Source organism: Ciconia boyciana, chromosome 2 (genome assembly GCF_034638445.1).
Source record: "Ciconia boyciana chromosome 2, ASM3463844v1, whole genome shotgun sequence".
Lineage (NCBI taxonomy): Eukaryota > Metazoa > Chordata > Aves > Ciconiiformes > Ciconiidae > Ciconia > Ciconia boyciana.
The window spans coordinates 125,260,742-125,283,968 of NC_132935.1; the positions used below are offsets into that span (position 1 = coordinate 125,260,742).

A 23,227-nucleotide genomic window follows, 5' to 3' on the forward strand; every position below is an offset into this window, starting at 1 on the left:
TGTAACCCTTAGCCCACACGAGGCGTTAAGCTGGTGCATGGGAAGAGTCCTCTGTAGCTGACACCTCTAAGGGAGGGGAAAACATAACTTTCAAAAAGCAGCAGCAATGAAAAGGGAAGAGAGACAGTAAGATAAAAAGAAAACAGTAGAAAGTTTAGGGACTGTACACATTCTCATTAGTATCCAAATATTTGCAAGGAAAATTACACAAAGTTTACTTTTTATTAACTTACTACATTGCTATGCTATAATAAAACATTTCTCCACCTTTCATTGGGAAATGCAGAGGTGCTGTACTTGTGTAAGCCTTTTGAAGACTTTTCTAATCTATCACTTGAGAACACCTTACCTTCTTATTCAGAATGACCATTTTCCCTTGAGAAAGGAAAGACTTATCCACCTCACATTTCAGACCTCCTAAGCTGACTCACATCTTCTAAAACTCTTTTTCTTTGTTGTGCCAACATCTCTAATGGACTTTGTTCTTTAAACATCACTTTGGTTCAGAGAAAAATTAGAACAAGGTTTAAAAAGTTCTGGGGAAACAGCTGGCAAGTTAGAGATTTTAAACTCACATTGCAAAATGCCACATGGGACTCCCCCATCGCTGAGAACATTGAAATCTCACATACCCACCCTCCCCTAAACCATGCCACTCACTAAGGGAAAAGAATTGAGCACTTTTTCTCAGTAAGGTTTTGGAGGAGACCTCCTGAAGTCCTGAATCACAACCTTGAAGGCCTTATGCAAACCATGGCAATTAAAAATATCCTTAATTCACACTGACAATATTCATGTTAAAAACTCAAACGGCGGTATTTTAGAGCGCAGTAAGCATAATTAAGTTTGGCAGCAGCAGATACTGAAAACTTGTCATGGTTTTCAGTATCTTACACCCTGGACCAGCCACCCATCCTATAAAGAAACTCCTCTTTTGTAGAAAAGCCCAGCTCTTGAACAGATTTTTAAGATGACAACTTCTGAGGGAAGCCCATTACTGCTGATAGCTGTGAGCCCTTCACACAGATGCCCAGAGACAGAGCTCCTGTCTGAGATGCTTCCCTGGATGATCAGGAGCTCCATGACTTGCCCTTTGTACCAGCGTCCGTGTCTCAGCCCTGACAAATCCCCATGTCCTGTGCTCACCCAAAACACCCGTTTTCTCTGGGCCCAGGAAAATGCCTCCATCAGGGCTGCCAAGAAAGTAACTGTAGGCTTAGCAAGGATATGCTTTAGCATTAGCGGGATGTTTTATCTTTTACCTCTCACCAGAGGTACAAATCTTACAGGAAATGTTTCAGCATGTCCTGATCTTTCTGCCCTTCATCTCTTCAGATGAGCCTTCTTACACAGGTATTTTATCTGGTACATCCCTGCCAGCCCTTTAGAGACAGCACTTCCCTCTCATGCCGTGCCCAAGCCTGACAAATGCAAGCTCAAACTGAGGAACACCAACCCCGTCACATCTGATGAATTATTGCTGACAGAGGCCGGTGCTTTTGTTTGGTTCGTTTGGGGTTTTGGTGGTTTTTTTTTCTGGATGGGCAAGGAAATCAAGTTCCCCCTTCAAATGAACCCAGGGTCAAACCCCTAATGAAAAATCAAAGGCTTTCACCAGCAAGGGGAACTACAACACAGCCTAAGGATGCAAGGTGAACTTTACAATGTCCTACAGAGCCCCTGAAGTGACGAGGTGTGCCCCAAAGCCGTGGTCCGAGGTGGTCGTAGGTGCACCCTGCCCTTGCAGCGGGCAAGGCTCACAGGGCGCCTGCAAACGCCGCTTCCTTCTACAACGCTGACATGGAGATGCCAGCACCGCCGCTGCTGTAGGGCAGCAGGGCACCTGACTTTCAGCCCAGTGTTTTCTTTGCTTGTTATCAGTCACTGAATAGCAATATTCTCCTTATCGCATCTGGGGAATACAGTGTTCCTCTCTAATCTGAAAACGTACAGGCTATGGTACAGGAAGTAGGTTTCAAAAGGTTTACACAGATGGGCTTTTTTTTTTCCCCATTCTGGTGTGAAAATGATGAAAAGATAATATAATTACACTTTTTTTTATATTGAATTTTTTTGGAAGTGAAGACACAGAGCACTCACTTTTAATTTCCTTTTTCCAGGTTCATTCTTTATTCAGTAAGAACTAGAAAAATTCTTTTGAAGAAGTAATATATTCAAGACTAATAAAATCCAAGTGCAAAATATTTTCAGAGGCAGCTTAGGTACAATTATTAAGTTGTCAAATAAAATCATCTAGTCTAAGTTATACTGGAAAAGGGACAAAGTTTACAGCTAATGTCTCAGACCGAAAGGGAACCATTTCCAGGAGCAACCCTTCTATCCAAGATGCCCCTAGGTAACTCCAAGAACAGTCAGGTATATGGGTGAAAACAGTGAACCTGAGTACAGCGTCAGTGTTAGCAAGAATTCCACCTCTCACCAATATCCAATTTTCACTACTACGAACTTTACACCTCTAAAGTCAGCCTACCTCTACTCACAACAACTGACCACAACAAGCTCAGTATCTGTAATTAAAAACAAACATGCTTTTTTTCCTAGATGGCAATAGTGAAGTGCACTTCCCTGATACCTGATCCTTAGAAATTAAATCTTTCTCTGTCAGCTGTGGTATTTAAGTCACTAAAAAGTTACCCTGTCAGTGCCCTTTACGTGCAACTGACTGGTCCAAAATGAAGAAACAACAACGTCGGAAGGGCTGAGTCCAAATGCTTTTAGAGCTCCATTAGCTCCTGCATACACACATCACAACTGCAGTCACAAAAATGTCATTTCTACTACAACACAGGTGTTTATTAAATTCAACAGTCTTTTTAACCCCTTGCCTTGAATATTTTTAGAGGAAAGGTAATAATACTATTCTTTAAAAAAAATAAATAAATTGAGAAAACTATGGATGCGTAGGAAATTGAGAAGGCTACTTGGAGTAGCCAAGAATGGAAGAACACACGTGGGCACAGAATCAGCCCCTAGCTCCCCACTGCTTTGCATTAATGAAGCACTACTCTGCAAGCCTGATAGTATTTTAGTCTCCCTTTGCAAAAGCCCAAGTGATTACTGGGGATTCAAAGCTGCACTCCACAGCTTCTAGAACCAGAACTTAAAACTAGCAGGTTTATTCAACATGATTAAAATTGCTTCATTAAAAAAATAGCCAAGACACAATAACTCCAGTCAACAAGACTCCTTTTGGGGAGCCCACAGAAAGCCAGAGCTTACCTGCTCTGCAACTCCACAGCAAGAGGAAAATAAAGGACCTGTGCAACCTGCAGTGTCCTCATTCACCTCATGTTTTTCTAATGATTTCCCAGCTAACTCAAACATCCATAAACATTTTAAAGGAATTTACTTATCATCAAAGCATTGCTTGCCAAGTCATGCATGCCACACTGAAAAAAATACTAAGATGACAGTGCATGGAGCTGACACCACACGGAGAGAGTTTCTCTCAGGGAAGGCTAGGTTCTTCTTTGGAGAAGTGACAGAGTCTGTAGGAGTATGTGGTGTGGTGATAGAGCCACACAGGAAGTCCAAATTGGAATGGTATTTTTATACAAACTAATCCTGAAATTAATGCAAAATATATTTTATTGGATCTGACCTGCAGTCTGATTTCATATCAAGAAAGATCCCCACCACGACACCTTTTTGTATGTAAAAAATAAGTACACATTTGTGAGCCAAAATCAGCGGCAAAGGTGTAATAGCAAATATCCCTATGGAGAGCTTGTGAGAAAGAGCTGTTCTCAGACAACAAAGACTGAATGCGAGAGGGTACATCAATTATTGCTGCACAAACCAGATCAAAAGAACAGCACACAGCTGATACGTTCATAGTTGTTCATGCAGCATGACAATGAGAAGGGCTGAGATGACATTAGACAATACAACAGCATGCATTCATTTTTTAACAGATTTTTTTTTTCTCACAACCACGGGAAGTTGCAATGCTACTGACACTGCACAGTTGACTGTTGTTGTTCAATGTGTTAAAAAAAATCTGCTATAATTAAGGAATTGCTTGGCCTCTGTCCATTTTGTTCCACACTGCTGCCTCACACTTGTTTAAAGAACTGAGAAAATTTGTTGAAAATGTGGCAGATAGTGGGAAAAAAACCGTTAAGCTTGACTGGTTCAAATTAGGCAGTATTTGTACAGATGGAGCACCTGCCGTGACTGGCAAGAAGAACAGTCATGTCGCTTTGCAAGAAAAGTTTTTGGATCGAAAGTTATTGAAATACCATTTGTATCCATCAGGATTTTTTTCTGAGCCAAAGATTTAGGTTTCTTACACGTCTAAATCCTGTCATCTCCTACTCTAGCAAAATAAGTATTTATGCATGAGAGCTGCCAATAAGCATACCATGTAATTTATGAAAATGATGAGCAGAATACATATACAATGTCTTCCGTCAAAGGGCAAAAACTGTCAAAGATTCTGGAAACAGAGAATGACCAATACATTTTCTTAACAGAAAATATTAACCCTTCAATGACAACAGTCTGCTTAAAACCAAGAACAGGATCAGAAATCTGGTCTGTAGGGACGTGACATCTCAGCTTTGCAGCCTCAATACGTACTTACAGGGAAAGGATTGCCCATTTACTGCATGCTGTCATCCATGTGCTGCTTTTAAGTCGAAGCTGAGATGTTCTTATTCTATTTGAATTGGTGTGCTTCAGTTATTTGTAGTGTGCGAGAAGTGACAACTGAAGGTCTGAGAAATACTGTGATCTGATGTTTTGGGAGTTGTTTCACTCTAAGCTTGAAGATCCTAGAAAACAACAATTTCCCATTCGTATCCCATTTTACACCGTGATGTAGACCATTTTCTTTGAAACAGTTTGGAATCTCTCAGCTTTAAAAAAGAGGAGATATCCTTGCAGCAGCAGAGTGAAGATCGATACTCTTATCTATAGAACAGGAGCAGGCACACCCAGGGTACAGCAAAACCCCAAAATGAGTACTTAAAAGCAGTTCTCCTCTGATACATGCCTTCCCTTTTAGTGCTCGTGCAGATTAGGACCGACACGTATTCATGAACACTAATACTCTATTACAAACTTTGTTAAAATAGACTGTTCAAAAGTCACCAATTCTCATCTCAGTGACTCGGTGTCAACAAAGCTGAAAACAAGGGCAAAAAGGACGTTTAGAAACACTGTCAGACTATTTGAAGGTTGCAATGGCAGTTGTACTCTGTTAACTTCATCTCAGGAGGAAAGAACTAAGGGCCATTCTCTCTTTTGACACTAATAACAATAAATTAAGTTTAACAATACAGAGGAATCAAGATGAATTTTAAAGACCACTTGCAGTACATCTAGGAAAAAAAAAAACAAAAACCCCTAGCCAGACTTGCTATAAAGACTGACCCCTGGAGTTACTGATTCCCAGTCTTGTGAACAGCCTCCTGCCTTTGAATATTTTCCCTCTTCTGGAACTCCTACATCTGCACTTTATTGATTCAAGATTTTTGTTCTTGGCAAATACCATTTTTGCCTAGATGGAGGAAAGTATAACAGAACATCATCATTTCAAAATAAAACTTCAGACTAAAAAAAGGCGTTATAGAATCTGTTTTTAGAAGTGTATGAAAAGGTTTTTTGGTGTTTGGTTTTTTTTTTAATGTAAGAGTGTATTGAAAACAATACACAAGTACTGCTACATGAAGAATTAAAAATAAAAATAATTTAAATGGAAGTCTAAATAGATTGTGCCAATTTTTATTACTCAACACAAAATAAAAATGGGTAAAAAAGTCAAGAATTAAAACACTGGTAGCTTAAACGTATTTTGGTTTTAGTGTTCATAAGCTGAAGTTTCATCAAGAAGATATATAACCACCATCGCTTGCTTAACCACGTATGACCTAGCAAGCAACTTCATATAAAATTTTTGTTGTAGTTCCTCTTCTAAGAGGAAGAAGTACTTGCCTCTGTTCTTAAAGGAGGAGAACTTGCATGAACTGAAGCCTGTACACCCAGTCCTTTTGTTTCTTTTTAATTATAATGCCTTTACAATAGCAAACAGCATAGATTCATTTGAATATCCAAAGGCTTCACCCTTTTGCTGCAAATTATTCACATGCTCATAAAAATGTATACTTTGTAAGTATTACAAAAATACTTTGCATGAAGCAAGTTCTGCCAAAGCAATACACATTTGTAATCTAGATGAGGGCAACAACCCTCACATGCTTTTCATGTGTCCCACTACTCCCAGTACAGGCATATTAAATACTCAGTCATTCAACCCCTCTAATTAAATGCTGAATACTCACGATCTTTACATACAAAATATCTTTAGTTAGTACAGTTGCAATACTTATGTACCTCAGTTTTGGTAAACTGCAAAAAAAATACTCCCTTTAAAATCAATGCTATTATTTGTTGGAGGAAGAGGTAACTTTCACTGCAACTTTGACAGAAGAGAAAATGATAACACCATTAAAACTAACAACATCCACAAAATATACCTCTTGAGACAGCCTGTCACTAAGGCATGCCGCCTTTAAAAACACATGCCCTATTCACTGAGGTTGTGCATCCAAAGGATGAAGCAGGAACATGAAGTGACCCCCCAGGAGAACACTCTGCATCAGACTTCCACAACGTGAGTAAAACACAGGTTGTTATGTAAGCACCGCAATATACGGATTTACACAGATAATATTTTCCAATTGAAAACTCCACGGAAATTTTAAATCCATCCCCTGCCCCTTTGATCCCTTCCTGTCCACCTTCTACTTTCTTTATGCATTGTTTCCCTTTCCCAACTTTCTTTTTATTCTGTTTGTCTCTCCTTTTACTGTCACTTTATAACCAGACTTTTCATTTATTGTTACTTAAATAATTAAATAGCCTCCATTTGCTTTCCTGCTTCCAAGCCAGAGTAGCATCCCATTTATGTGCTATCACTCACTTCTATCACTTTCTCTTGCTATCATATCTTTATAGTACTACTTGGCAGGCAGAGATCAACTTTTTTCTTGTTCTCAAAGGGTAAGTTAGCAGCCTTATGAAACTGTTATTAATGTAGGACAAAATTTAAACACACAGTAGCTAGTCGAACTGACCCTGAAAAGCAGAGGTAAACCTTAATCAAGTACGTCAAGATCTGTAGTGCTAATTTTCATCTCTGTTTAAGTAAAAATTCCAATTACCCAGTTCAATATATCTCTGAAAAGGCCTTTTACCAGCCCCATTTACTCAAGAGGCATTTTTATCTCCTTTCTGTCTGTGGAGTTGAGACACAAAAAGGCAGCTTCAATCCCTCAGCAAGGCTTCTAGTCCCACTGAAATGAAGCAAAACATCTTTTCTGAAGTCCCGTGGCAAGCCCATGGCACAGCAGGGAGCCAAGCCAGGGGGCTATGGTGCAACCCCACCGACCCGTCATCCTTTGGGAAGTCAAACTACCCAGTTCAGCCACTACCTTTCTCCTGCTGTCTTTTACTTCCCTCCTGTTTCGACGGCATCTGTCCTTCTTCATCTGTTCCCATTTCCCTCTCTCTTTTTTTCATCCCTATAAAAGTTCATACCTTCCAGAGAGAGAAACCCCATTTTAATTCGGCTACCACTGCCTTTTCCTTGCTGGTGGAAAGCAGAACTCAGGAATTGTGCCGATCCTTACGGTAAAAGGCTTTTCCCATGTCCAGTGTTGAAGTCAGTGCAGAAAGAAGCTAATTTTTTTTAAAAATCTGCTTGCTGAAGGTACTCAATACAGCATTTAAATATCCAGGGGGAGAGGAATTAAAGATACTTTCTCATTCAGCACCAGTAAGCATTGGGTTTATTCTTCAAAGTTCTAACTAAGTCTCCATGTAAAACAAGCCAGTGCCAGCTACAAATGCTGCTTAGTCTATAGGGGTATTCAATGCAAGTCATCAATGGCAAGTACAGACACAGACACCAATTACCCACAGAAATCTTCATGAAGCAGGAGCATAGGTCTTTAATCACTGTGAAATAATGAGATCCTCCTCCACAGTGGGTTTGGCAATTGTGTATCTAAACCATGAGCTCAGATGAAGCAGCGAGTAAAACCGATAACCACATCATACTGCTCTTCCTCTGGGTGCACCCCCATGTCCGCTGTACATCCAGACTAACGAACTGCACCAGAATGATGGAAGCACAGAAACTACTTTATGAAAAGAGCTGGATTCAAACTAGAAGCAGAGATTTAAATTCACCAGAAGAGAACAACTCTAAATTTGATGCTACTTCACCCACAGCACATTGGACTTAAGAGTAGAAGGCACACCTTGTTCATGCATGTATTTACAGACTGTAATCCATTTAAAAATACTTATTGAATGTGCTGAGAAATTCCTATATCCTTATTGCTTGTAGTTACTGTAGACATATTGACATTTGATTCCTACCAGCACTGAAGTTCTCCACCAAAACTGCACTTTCTGGAGGTTACTTTTAGTAAATAAAATATTTTAAAAGGCTTGGCCAAACAAGCCAAGGTAAATGCTACATATTCCATGAACTCAAATAGTTTATTCTTGGCTCAAAATACCATCGTTTTTAAAAATGTTCTGTGTAGCATTATTGTAAATTTCTAAATTTTATAGCTCCATAAGAGTTTTCTCTAAATTTATGAACAAATTTTACTGGATGAAGCAAAATTATAAAGATTATTTTGCTAGCGACAGAACACTAACTTAATCTGCATTCTCAAGTGAGGGCTGGTCCAAAGACCATGCATGCAGATGACAACAAGGACAGCAGTTACGTGTAGATCCTCTAAGTCATTGCAAACACAATATTCTACTGAGAAAAAGTACCCTCCTTCGTCCATCTTCTGATTAACTGAAATGGTAACAACAAACATTTCTACACATATTCCTGCTTGCTTGAATTATTAATTTCATTAAAAAGTTTAAAATCTTCCTGCCAGTGAGCCACGTATCCCTTGTGTTACTCTCATAAATATTCCTAGTGAAGTGACAGGAAACATCCTTAAAAGCAAGATTGAGAAGTACCTTATGATTTAACTGAACATCTAAAGGTGATTTTGTAATAAAGCAATACATTTTCTCTGGGTTTAGACACCCAAGTTAGCACTTCTGAATAAGACTGAATTTTATAAACGTCAGTTCTACTGCTTGGAGGTTATTTCTTGAGCTGACATATCATGCATTTGCTCTGAAGTTACTCTAACACAGCTTCAGTGTGAGCAGGAAGAGTTTCCTACCTCCCAAAAGATTTGAAATATGGACCCTGTAAAGCACACGGAAGAGACAAATCACAAATGTATCCTTAAATTAAGTCTTGCTATTCTGTTTATCTGTGGCAAAGCTCTCATGGACTTTATTGGCACAGGACTGAATCCAGAGCATGAACTTACATGCCTATTAAATGATACTACTTTTTCGATTAATCTCTCATTTGAGGCAAAACGCATGGATTCTCGATAGTTGCAGATACAATCCTCCTTCTCTTTCACTCAGGCCCTGTTCTCCAAGACACAGAGCAGCTTCAACTCACCCTAAGGCAATGGAAAACTATAATCACCCACAGGAGCTCATCTTAGTTGGATTGAAGTCGGTGCAAATTTTACAGCAGACTTCAGGGGAGGCAAGATCAGGGCTCAGTGACCCAACCAGCAATAGCTGAACAAATGTAAGAATTATGTAAATAATGTAAGAATGTATGTAAGAATAAATGTAAATAAATGTTAACCCCAAGCTCTTCTCCTACCGAAGTCAAAGACCTCTCATTAGCGCCAATGGGCGTATCCCCACATAGTGCCGTATGCTGGAACTATCTGACAACGGGCCCAATCCTGGTATCTTGACTCGTCAGAGTGTTACATGTAGGAGTAATCTCGTAGAAACCCACGGCAACTTGCACAAGTAAGGGCTGCAGAATCAGCTAAGGAATCACCCTGTTATAATTAATTCCAAGCAATTTTACTATTTAGAAACTAAACTAGAAAATTAGACTCTGAACATAGGAAAGGTTTTGCAAATTAGTTCATTTCACAGCTTAAATACTTTCTTTCCCTCTAAATCAAACTAGAAGCCCATTGTGTGCCTGTCCTTTTTAATTAAATTACTAAGAATAATATCAACGGGTAAGCCATTTGAGCACTGTGGTGCTCTATACCAAAGCCTTCAAGCTACCGCTTTCAGTAGGGTGTGACACACACCTTGCAATTTAAATGTACAAATTATTAGACAGATTACTACAAGAAATTGTTGCCAGTTATTTTTCAGCATTCAGAAAAGGCTATCCTAGTCAGAGTTTTCGGCTCTAAAAGTACTCATTTTCCTTCCCTTGAGAAATCTGTAACATTTTCTCACGGTTAGTGTTTTTCTAAGTAATTACAATCGTCTCAAAAGCATCCGCTTACTTTGTCATTTTCAAATATACGTAAACACCTCTGGACTCCCTTCTTTGAAAGGAGCACTAAATGTTGTTTGCCTGGTTTTCATTCTGACTCTTTAAGTAGTTAGTTTATTCATGCTTTTCAAGTTATTTGGCTGTTTTTATTCTGTAATCACACCATTTCTGCTGTCTGGGGACATTCAGAAAGACCAAGTGATAAGCTGCAGCCTGAATCACTTCGCGATTTTCCAACAGATACTCTAAAATCTTCTAATTTTTGAAGGCGGAAGCCAAGAAGGGAAGAAAAATTCCCGCTGGCACATCTGAGACATTTTCCAAATTTTTGGAGAGGGAGATTCTGGACGTGTAGATTGCCAGGAAGGCGAGAGAAGAGCCTGCAGTTTCCACACACCCCGAGTACCCAGTGCCCGCTGACTGCGAGCGATCACGACATTTCTGCGCGGGCTCTGAGGTGGCGGCCGTGCCCTGCTCGGGGCGCCGGGCCACCGCGGAGCCTCCCGCCGCCGCGGAGCCTCCCGCCGCCGCGGGACCCCCCCGCCCTCCCGTCCCGGGGGCCGCGGCGCACCCCGCCAAGCGCCCGCCAAGCGCCCGCCAAGGCTGCGCCCGCCCAGCTCGCCTCGGCCACTGCACCTGCCGCCCGGGGAGCCCCAGCGCCACCCGCTACGGTCCCGCCCGGTGCCTTACCGGGCAGCGGGGGCGGGCGGGCGGCCCGGGGCGGTGCAGCTCACCTGGGCGCAGCAGGCACCGCCGCTGCAGCCCGGCTGCCGCCCGCTGCCATTTGTTGCTCGCGTTCAGAGGGAGCTGCCCTCTCCTCCCCATCACAGCCACCGCCGCCTGCTCCGTAGCAACTGGTCCTGGTAGGTCTCAAAGTGGAAAAATCCCACGGCAACGCACACGGCGTCTTCCCACCGCTCCCCGCCTCCGCCTCCCCCCTTCCCCGCCAGCCCCGCGCCCCGGCCGCCGCCTGCATGCTGATCAGCGCGACCTCCGGCAGCCCGCCCCGCACACGGCCGGGGAGCGCAGCGGCCAGGCGCCTCGGAAGCAGGGACATATGGGGGTACGCTTTTTTTCCTCCCCCTTTATCTGATGCTGCTCCGGTACGGGGTCGGGGGGCGCGGGTCCCAAATCCCTCGCTTGCTCCCAAGCGAGGGGGCGGCAGCCCCTTCCCCGCAGCCTCCGCCCCTTGATTCCCTCCCCCGCCCCCGCTGCCTCGGCGGAGCCCCGACCCCGTCGCCCCCCAGCACTCACGGGGCGCCGGGGGCTCGCCAGCATGGGCCGGGGTAAGGAGTATCTCCGCTGGCCCTCGCCGATCAGTGCTGGGCGAGGTGGCACGGCACGGCAACGGCGGTAGCCCCTCGGCGGCAGCAGCGCTGCCCGCCTCCCTCCCCGTCGAGTTTCCTCCCGGCGCCACCACCCCCCCAGCGCGGCCGCGGGACCCCGCAACTCACATCGCGGAGCGGCGCCTGCCCGCAAAACTTCGCGGCGTGTCGCCCCGGGCGGCTCGATTCGGCTCGGCTCGGCTCGGCTCGGCACGGCTCGGCTCGGCTCGGCTCGCTCGGCTCGGCTCGGCTCGCTGGGCTCGGCCCGCGCCCCAGCGGCGCAACAGGCAGCGCAGCCTCACCTGGCGCGGGGCCGCCGCGCCATGGGAGCGACGGGCGGAGCCTGCCGGCGGCGGGGCCCGGGCGCAGCGCCCGCCCGCCCGCCCGCCCTGCTGCCTCCGCCGGGCGCGGGCCGGGCGCCTGTGCCTGCCGCGCCGCCGCTCCCTCCTGCCCCTGCGCTGCGGCTGCAGGCAGGCAGGCAGGGAGGGAGGAGAGAGCGGGGCGGGGAGGGAGGGAAGGAGGAGACTCCCCTCACGCTCCCACAGCACAGCGGGGAGCTGGCCCCCCGGGAGGGGTGATGCTGTCCGTGCCTCCCCGGGACTGATTTTGGCTCTCACCCCCTAGCTCTAGGGGCAGAGCCGGGGCCGCCCCGGCGGAGGCGGGTGCGCGGGGAGAGGCGCGCTCTCTCCCGCGGGTGCGCGGCCGCCCGCGCCGGGGCCGAGGGAGAGCCCTGCCTGCCGCAGCACCGCCGGCCCACGGCCCCCTCAGAGGGTGCTTCTGCTCTCCCCGGTGCCTTCCAGGTTCCCCAGCAAAATATGAATAAGGCTGTTTTGCCAATCTGAATGAAAAGCTATTATTGCCAGCGTATAAGACTCGATTTGGCAAACTTGCCACTGCTCAGTTTTTGCCACAATAGGTGAACTTACTCTGCACCCAACCTAACGAATCCTTTCAACTGGTCATGCGGAGAACCAGTTATTCAGACCCGGCTTTGGGTTTACCATGATTCTTGCCATGGTGACTTTCTCCTCTGAGAGGTGCTTCTGTGAAATGTGCTATGTTGCAGCAGTTGCATGGACTGTCAAAATACAGCCTTGAAGGAACATAACCAGTTGGTTCCCTCTCTCACTGAAACATGCATTCGCTGTTGTGCACTTTTCTGCTCTCCTCTGCAAACTAAACTTTCTGTTTACCTCGTGCAGCAAAGGATTCTGTTGCCTGTCTCCAGTTGAGAGCACCTGGGTAGAAGGGTTTTAGAAAGATTCATCTTTGCTCGGCAGCTGGTTTGCTTTAAGGTGAAAGGTGCCTGAGATGCTACATGGAACAGAAAATTAATTGGCTTGGATTTTCTGGGGGCTTTTTTTGCCTCTAACTACATAAAACTGTTTTATCTCCATATAGACCATTGCTGAAACTGCTGGGTCAGAAGGACCACTGCTATGGCCACAGACAGGTGGTCTTTTTCAGAGGGGAAGAGGGAAAAGCATGCAACTAATACACTGCTAAATGCCATTCTCCATAATTAAACCTCAGTCCTGGGAGTATCTACCCAAGTAAATACTTACCTCCCTGAGTAATCTGTCTGAATCATATTAGCAAGATAATGTAGGACCAGGCCTTTGTACTGTATCAAAACCTGCTTCTTTGCTCCTAGGAATATTTGCAAATTGGCTCATGAACGCTTTTATGTATGCCCATCATTTTACATTCTTATTAGTATAAGAGGAAATAGCAAAGATGAAGAAACTTGATAAAAATCACTTTTGTCAGTTCCTTATGCATTCCTCACACTGGCTGACTCAACCCAGTTTTGGAGACATAATCAGCTAAAAAATACAAACTTAGTACATGAGCATGCATTCCTGTTTACAGTGTGTTGGATCGTGTCACAAAGTCAGTGACCAGAAGAAGCCACGACTGGACTGCCAGCCCTGTATTGTTTGCAATGGGAAATTATTTTCAGGCTTTGTGAGTGTTGTTCCTTTAACTGAAACTGACTCAGATTCATTTTAAGGCAGTAGAAAAATATTGATCATTGCTGAGAACCCAAAATCTAATGTGCAAGAGCCATTTCTTCAAATTCAGCTTGTGTTTATATGTTCATTGTTCAGTATATAGGCCTCTGACAACTGGGTATAGCACCCAGGATGGATGCACTTGGTTGCTCATACCCACAATACTAATATTCATATGACAAGCATTGTAAGCCTCCTTGGAGTGACTTGCTGCTGTTAAATATTTTTTAATGAAAAAGAAGATTAGCAGATCTGCTTTTCATTTGGCTCAACAGTAAAAAAAAAAAAAAAAGTTTATTTGATTAGATAAAAATGGATCTTCTATGCGATAATTTCCCTTTAAAATTGAACCTCTAGTTGTACTTTGTGGAACGAACCATTTGCATCGTTAAATATCATAACAATATAAGGGAAGACTGATCTTAGCTTGCATAACTTAATTTACCACATTAGCCATGATGTTATTCATCCTATTTATTTAAGCATGATTGCTTGTGTTAAGGAAAAACAAAACCTCACAAAAGGTAGAAATACTTATTTTTGTTGTTGAAATTGCAGCTTATAAAAAATTTTTCGACCAGCTGCACATGAGTAGCTGATTTACAGGTTTGTATTCAAAAAGTTACTCCTGAGAGCAGCTAAGCATCTAGCATCTATAACTTCAGTTGAAATTAATAGGTGTTTAGTATATCTTTGAAAAGGAGAAGAAAGTACTTTTTCTGGGGAAAATGACTGTGAAGGGATGCACAGATACTTGCTGTTAAAAATGTCACAAATTTTTAAGAACTGAAATACAGCTCATGTCATGACTCCCCTCAGTTGGCTGTGATTGCAGTAGAAATAATATATTGTTATTCTAGGTGGAAGAAACTTATTAGCTCCATGAACAAACCCCCTAGCAGATTTGCTCATTAGCTTATTGGCATTGCATGTCCATTTTACATGATAAGTAGAAGCGAAAGGATTAGTCCTCTGTTAGGAAGGAGTATAAGTTTAAAGGATAAGGAGAAGGTCATTTGGCTGCCCTCAGATAAGAGAGGAACTGCTAGTACTTGCTGACTTCTACACATAGTCATGAAAATTAGAGAGCATAAAATAATAGGTGATGCCAGATAGTTCTTAAGTTTACCTCATAAAATAATTTTGATAAGTGTTTACAAATATTTAAGGGCCCAGTACTACCTTTAAACAAATTATTTTTTCTAATGCAAAAAACCTTACATAATTCAGCAAGACTGTTTGTGAGTAAGGGTTATTCATACAAATAAGACTTTACAAGATTGGATCCTTAAAAATTTATAAACATTGACAGAATATTTCAGTGGCTAAATTAAAGAATCATCTGGTACCATCTATTCCTTTAAGCTTCCCAGATATTAATAACTTTGTACAAAAATCAGCAAATACCACATCTTCCAGTGCTGAGATAAATTGAGTGACCTTCTCCTTATCCATTAACTAATATTCCTTTTACTAGAGGATCAATTCTTTTCATAGCCAACAATGGTATGAAATTCATATTCTAGATGTAGGTACATCAAAGAATGAAATCTCGCAACCGTCTTACCTCTAGCGGCATGTGCTTAGGCGTTTAGAGGGAATACTTCTTCTGTTCATGGACCAGACTGTGATTTTTTTGTAGAGGACAGTGCAAAAGACATGTCAGCAGCATATTCTCCTTGGGATTACTCCATGCTCAAAGGGAGGATGCATGCAGGGCCCAGAGCAGTAGTCTGCATTGAGCCACAAGAGCAGCAAAAAGCATGAAATTTTGCATCCTGGGAATACTAAAAGCAACACAAACTACAGTGTTCACACTATAGCCATATTCCTAAATTGGATACCTGCTTCTGCTATCTCTCTAGGCTTGATGGTGCCAACAGTCTTCATGCTCCTCTCAGCCCACAGGTACAGCCACTGCATGTATAGGTGATGAGGTTTTGCCCCAAGAAGCTTAATAATGGAGAAAAGCCATCTTTGCAGAGGGCCAGTAGAAATCCTCTGTGTTTCTTAATCTCGCTTAAGCCCAGTGCTAGCAATGTGCAGACCATCTTGATTTCTAAGCGCTGCTGCTCTCACAAGGGTTTGAGGACTGGGCCTTAAACACTCTCTTCAAGAAGTACCAGTAGCTTCTGTTTTCATGTATTTGGCAGGTTCTGTCATTTTGAAAGATCCCGCTAGTTTTGCCCATGGTCCTTATTCTACATGGCGAAGAGTTGCACTTTATTATAGAAGAGAGTTTCTGCTTTAAATAACAGCAAATCCTTAGACTGCCAATAATTCATTAGCTCTGAAAGAGAAACAGCAGTTGTAAATAAGCTCAACTAGTTCAGCTCATACTCCACCTAGCTCTGATTTAGAGAAAAGTATAAGTAGAGAAGTGTATTTGTCTGCTACGTGCCCTCCATTACTTGAAATTGGTGTTTTGGGCTGCTCACAAAATAGCCTGCATTTCTGGGATGCTCAACTATTAGAAAAAGAACTGGAGAATAAATGTATTTAATGCTAGTCAAAACAGATTAGTGGAAGTTAGGTCTTGTCAGACACACTTGTGGAATTTTGGTTATTTAGAAGATTTATATAAAAGATTACAAAAGGTCTGCATGAGAAAAGCAGCTGTATTGATAGGACGTACTTGGATTTCTGCAAGGCAGTTGACTTAATACCACATGACATTTTGATTCCAAGTCTTGCATTACATGGAATTAACAGGTCACCCATTACGAGGATTAAGAAGTGTCTCACTGACAAATTTCAAAATGTAGTCCTGTAATGGGGAGGTTTCATTCAATGTGGGGAGCTTTCCCAGCAGAATCAGAAACAGTTTTCACCTAATACTATTTTATATTGTTTTCAGCAGTCCAGGCCATGAGATAAAATCTTTGCTTTAAAGGCTTGCGTATGACACAATGTATTTTAGCACAGTAAATAAAGAAGATATATTACTTCTGCAGTGATTTGATTTGGCTAAATGATCACTGTCCAACAAGCAGCACACTAAATTCAGTTTAGTACAGTCAAATGCAAATTAATACCTTTGGGAACCAAAAGCTTGTAGGAATGGACACTGTCTCAGAGAGCAGAGACTCAGGGAATGATAAAAAGCGATTACCCTAGATAATCACCCCTAACATGAGAGCTCAGTGCAATGCTGTGGAAAGGACTCAGTACAGTTCGTGCGTGTTTCCAAAATATCAAGCACAGTTCTGGTGCTTGCACTTTAAAGAAGATGAGAAAATATTGGAGAAAATCCAAATATTTTGTGAGTCAAGCACAAGTCTTGAGATGGGAGGCTTAAAGAGCTGGACATATTCCACTTAAGAAAAGGTTGAGAAGATACAGGGAAAAGATAACAGATAGTGGTGAGCTTTTTCACTCTTGCTGACAAAAGCACAACTAAATCCAGTGACTGGAAGTTTAAGGTTAGATGTAATCAACCTTGAAATCAGATGCCATTTCCTAGCAGTAAAGGTAATTAAACTCTGTAAGAGCTTATGAAGGGAGGTGGTGCACTCACCATTGCTTGATCTTGTCCTAATAACTGGCTGTCTTTCTTAAATACAGGCTTTACTTCAGCTTCTGGGAGAACTTCTAATGGACAGAGCAGCCACAAACAGGGAGGGAAGGAGGGTCATGTCAGGCTAGATTCCCTGGTGATCCCTCTAGCCCTACATCCATTAGAATGACGCATCTGTGCAACTTCTTCCATTATGGCTGAAACAAGATGGCTTGAATTACACCCTGCCCACTCAGACATTTGCAGGTTGGCATTAAGGTAATGAGTATAATCAAATCCCATACTTGAGAGCTCCAGTTGTCTGCCTACAGCAGTGAGGAAGAATCCCTTCTCCACTCCTCCCAAAGGATATTTGGCCTCATATATTCTGCAGCAGAAGTTTTTGCCTTCCCTTGAAGCATGTATTATTTATTTTGCTGTAGCCAAGAAGAGAGTAAACCAATGCAGAAAATGATCTTAGACATCTGATGCTTGGGTCTGAATTAAGCCACGTCCAGGGCTAGCAGAGATTTTTCTAGCTCACATTGGCAAGGATAGTGGATTTTTTGCATGGATTGTTTCTGTGATTGTCTGGGCATGTCACGCCTAATCAGTTCTCAAGTATTGCAGGGATCTCAGCTACTGCTTTAGGCACATACCAGTTTGGTTTCTCAAGGACTAAAATACTATGGGCTAATGAAAGTAATTGTCTCAACCTTGAGGTACATGTGCAACATCTAATAGCCTCTGATACACAGGGCATTAGACTAGACCATCTGATGATCTCTCTTGGCCTTAAATTGTGAGGAAATGTAAAGCTCGTACGTAACATAATAACAGCCCCTACTTTTCCAGGGCTCCCAGGAATACAGGCAGTTACACCATGAGTCACAAACACCAAAGAGTCTCCAGTGCCACTGGTCAGGGAGAGACAAATCCATGGAGAATTCAAAAACAAAGCAACTCCCGCCGAAATTAAAAAAGATGCCAACACAAAATATTGCCATTTGCTTGCAGGTCTTTGCCTTGCATGTGTGGGAAGAGGTTCTCAGAGGTACCTGCCTTTAGTAGGAAAGACCTGAGCTCACAGCTTCCGCCATCCATAGTTGCTTCCTGCCTACTCTGATAGGACAGGACTGCAGGACAGCCAGACAGCTGGGTCATGGAGAATCCCTGTTCAAAGCAGGTTTTTGAAGACTTCCAGCCCTAAGCTATGAGATGTTTCATCTTTGTGACAGGTGAGGGTGCTCAGCATCCCTGCGTGAGAACTCAGATATTTAACACCCTCTCTGGCAAAACATTCACAAAGGCACCATGGTGTTTTGGTGTGATTGCGAGGTGCAAGTGGCTCCATCTGGAAAGCCATTACTGAATAGACATAAATTAGCTGTTCCTCTATGTAGACTAACATAACTAGTGCTAACTTGTTTTTAACCTCTTACCCAGAGAGTCCTCGAAAGGAACAAAAGAAAACCAACTCAGACTGGTGAAACAAGACAGAAAACACATGTACGTGTATCATACCAGTATAGATGCACATCTCCATGATTTATTGCCTCTGAATAATATACTTATAAAATGAGTGTTGTATTAATCACTAATAAGTGTAATGAATAGTGTGACACTGCAAATTATTCATAAACAAAATGAATAAACCATGGTATTATACATCCCCAAAATGTTTGCACCTGGCAGCCTACAAGAGCACAGTAGGTATAGCTTCATATAATGCTTATCATCATAGAACTGTGGATACTTTTTGTTGCTGCAGGGTAGGAGGAAAGGACATGTTATAGCCTCAGCTCATCAAGATACTCTTCTCGGTTTAGATTTATCACAGGTTTCTCTTAAACTACAGTTTTATTTAAGAAATGGACTTGTCTCATTGAGTATATGTACAGACTGCAAATGAGGTTTTCCAAACAAATCCTCTATTGCATAATTCTTGCTGTCATTTTTAGTAGCTAGATGGGAAAAAAAAGTTTGCATAAAGAATAATTGTTTATGATGGGACATATAAGAAGCAACCAGCACTATCCAGAAGCAGTTTGCAGGGTGTCTGGGCAGAAAATGAGAAACTTTGGTGGATTTATTATCTTCTTGAAACAGAAGAAAAAGAGATTGTTAAAAAGTAATCCAGCAACAACTAACAATAACATAACAGGTATTCATTCCAGCCATCTGAGACTTGGACATCTGATACACTGTTCAGAGGATATTGAAGATATTTCTTACTTTATGTACAATATTGTGAGGACTTGCAAAAACTTGATTGCTCTGGAAGAACTCACATGGTACCCAGGATCTGTTATCTTGAGTCTTTTGAAATAATCAACTTGATTGATTAGGGTTTAGGTTGAATTTTTAAAATTATGTCTATTGTTATGTAGAAAACTGTTAGCCAAATTCACTGGGATGTTGTGCATATTTACTGAACGTGCGTATTTTGCCATACATGTGCATGGTATTTCACATTAATAGAGAAGTATGATGTGTCCCAAAGAAGCTGCCAACCTAAGATCCTGATCCTGCAGGTATTTATACATCTGCTCAATATTATGCACCAAGAATACTGCCATTGACTTCATCTGAGCCTTTTAAAGGGTTAAAAGTTAACTGTGTGCCTAAGTCTTTTGCTGAGGGACACTTTTAGCAATACCTACAGATACACTGGGAGAACAAAATATATAGATTAAATGATCCCTCATGCTTAGGCACTTAGTTTCCACCTAGATAAAATGGGAAGGTATATGCAATTTACTTTCAAAGTAAATCTTGCTCACAAGATAGAAAGTGCTGTATAAAGCTGTTATTATTATAAGATTGCTATTTTTTTTCCTGCAGCCAGTTTATTGAAGAAAAGTACTTTCATCTTCCATGAAATCATTTTGCAAGACAATTATGTTATGGTGTAATAACAGGTATGTTATGTTACGGACAAATATGTTATGGCATAATAGCAGGTATTACAGGGGAAATGACATGATCTGTAGTAACATATATATTTCTCTCTCTCCTATGTGTGAAGATTTCCTTCTCTTCACATATATCAGATATCAGACGTCCCTTGTTATTACTGTTCTTTGGTGCTGGACATCAGGGAGGACCAAGATTGAAACTCTAAGATGTTCATTTTTCCCCCCTCATAAACTAAACTCTGGAGAGAAGCTGGCGGAGATTTAACATAGTCCTTCATTCTCATGATTATTTTTTAACAGTCTCCTTTTCAGGAGGATTCCACAGAAGACAGTCCAATGTGAACCCCCATTGAATTAAGCTTTGCCAGTGCAACCTGGATGGAGAAGCACCATGAAAGAACCGGAGGTCCTGGGCAAATGAGAAGCATGAACACTGTCTCTCTGTTTTTTAGGACGTGGGACAAGTATGACTTTCTGCAAAGAAGCCCACTAAGGGATTTTTTGTTACAAGGCACTGATCTTAGGCAAATTGCCAAAGCTGAAGTTACTGACTCTTGATAGATACCTAGTGATCCACAAGAACAACTGTAAAACAAAAGAAGATCAAGTAAGCAGAAACATTTGAAGCATAATTGCCTCCTTCCTTCTGGCTGTCAATAAAATCAGACTTTTTTACTCTTGTTTAACTAGCTAAGTGCACAGATTCTGACTAGCGTTCTTGTTAACTATTGTGCTGAAAGGCACTAAAGGCTGTCATCCAGACAGTGCTTAACCTGAATAAACATTAGACCCCACTTAAAATCAGTGGTCTGCCAAGAACTCTTTCAGGCTTAGTGGAGTATCTGAAAGTTTTAGTCAAAACTGATCATTAATCGGAGGGGAGTAATTGCCCCAGATGCCCAATAGGCCAGAGAAAATTCATCATGGGTGCAGGGTTTTTCTGGTTGCAGGGAATGAGCCTGGTCACAGGGTTTGTCTAAGTTGTCTCCCTCTCTGAAGAACAGCTGGAGCTTAGACCCTCTTTATTTTGCCATTATATTTTAAAGGAGCCAATTATCCTGTGGCATATTCATTTAAATTCATTTACATTGTAAATAAGTAAACAGGATTAGACCAAGGATTTGGCGTGACTCTTGTCAGCGTGGGGGAAACAATGAGACAAGGTCCCCAAATAATAGTGCTGCCAGCTAATGACTTGGTTCACTAAGAGAACAGTCTTGTGATGATAGTCATATTAAAAGTGCCTAAAATCATTAGAATTAATTTTAAAATGGTCTCTGGGAAGCAGCTGAGCAGGGACTTAGAGGAAGAGAATGAGAGAGAGAGAAAAGTGAGGGCATTAAAATGGACTGATTAATAAAATATGAATACAGACAAAGCCATGCAGCTGGTGTTTTACACTAGCATTTAAAAATAGTCATACATATTATTCTGCCTCTGGACCTATATCACTTCAAATCTTTTAGAAACATATTAAAATTACTCAAAGAGGGACCATTTTGAAAAGCTCCCTGGAGTTATGCATGATAATTAAAAAGAGGTTCATTGTAAATCCTTCTGTCTAGTTCAACAGTATTATCTGCTTACAGACAACCCTCAGAGGGCAAAGTTGCAGCCTTCATCTGGCAAAATTATTGTCCAGTGATGATGCATTGTTTGTGCTTACAGAAATGCAGCATGAGCACAGTAACAATGCCTCTTATATATGGATGCTACAGTGTCAGGAGAAAAACATCAACTACATCATTGTTTATACTAATAAGGCAATTCTGAAATAGCATTATTTGTCTAAAACTGAGGAAAGATCAATTTCAAAAGTCAAGGACAACAGGTAAGGAAAGAATCAGATGTACTTCAATTTTCCATTTTAGGACAAATATCATTCTCTAGATCATACAGAAGCATTATGAAAATAAGTGTAAAAATGAATTTGAGGGAGATGAGTGGTTGAAAACATTTGGATGGTAAGATCTCTGTGTATGTATGAGTTCAGAAGATCATGATCTTAAAAATAATATGATTTGGTAAAAAACAGGGTGGAAAGAAATCCTTTAATTCCTCTGGAACTGTATACTGAAAAAAAAAAGAGAACTGAATTTGAAGTTCTTACTAGTAAGACAAGATCTTACATGTCTAAGGCAAGACATGTATCCGTATCTGACCTACAAAGAAGCAGATTTTTTAAGCAGCGTACCACTGTTCCCTGTTGGGCATGCAAAACCACGCTGCATTTCGGAATAGCATCCACCCTGATGCAGAGGGCTGGCACAGGCCTGTGCAATTTTCTTCCACTTAAGCCTTCAAGACAGAACTGAAGTGAGACCTTGATCTTTTCTTCACCCTGAAGTCAAGGAGTTATTTTCATCCTATTCCTTTTTTTCCTGTCCCTTATATTTATGTGCAAGAAGGGGTTGGGCAGCACTTCCTAAATGTGCTGAGGAATCTCCTTGTGGAGAGGTTGTATGCACAAATGTTGGGCACGCTTTCGAGGTGAGTCAAAATGTGGCCCCTGTTACCACAGAACAGTAATGAAACAACATATTTGTTTTTATGAGAGATGCATAGGCTCTTCCATGCTTCTTACAGTTTAGTTTGAATTGTTGCTTTCATTATGAACCTATTAGTTCAGGGTTTTAACAGAGCCACGCAGCTCTGCTTCGGGCTACTATTTGGCACACAACACCACCAGTACAAGAGTAATGGTTTATTTAGACGGTTTAATAAAATTCAATATCTCAACTGTTGCCAGGCTCAAAGACAAGCAAAAATGCATGTGGAGGTTTTCAGATTTTACAAACCGTATTCAGATTGTACAAGGCATCTTTGCCTTTAAAAACACTGCACAAAAAGATGAGAGTTCCTAATTTGAGGTAATTGCCTTGCCAAATTAGGCGAAAAATATATTACAATATTGGCTGACATACTAATGGGTAAAAATAATGTTCAGAGATAGCACAGTAAACAACTGAAATTCCATGGAATTCAGTTTTAAATATCTGTTGATGACTGAATAACAACAACGTGAGTGATCTGACATGGCAGGGTATAATGGTGGATTGCACGCTGTGCTCCTTTGTAAGGTGTTTTGAGAT

At 41.9% G+C, this 23,227-nt stretch overlaps 1 protein-coding gene and 1 long non-coding RNA gene across 2 annotated transcripts in view; one reads left to right on the plus strand and one right to left on the minus strand.

Annotated features, from left to right (window-relative positions):
• The window catches only part of LRRC3B (leucine rich repeat containing 3B), a 47,246-nt gene extending 35,030 nt beyond the window's left edge, over positions 1–12,216 (minus strand). Inside the window, exon 1 of the mRNA XM_072851444.1 lies at positions 11,836–12,216. The gene's annotated coding sequence lies outside the window, so the exon portion shown is untranslated. The remainder of the gene's footprint in view (positions 1–11,835) is intronic.
• Positions 12,217–17,397: 5,181 nt separating this feature from the next.
• LOC140647090 (uncharacterized) lies at positions 17,398–20,819 on the plus strand. Its single transcript, XR_012040664.1, has 4 exons — positions 17,398–17,496; positions 18,235–18,455; positions 20,062–20,138; positions 20,436–20,819. It is a non-coding gene; the product is annotated as an uncharacterized lncRNA (long non-coding RNA).
• Positions 20,820–23,227: the final 2,408 nt, after the last annotated feature.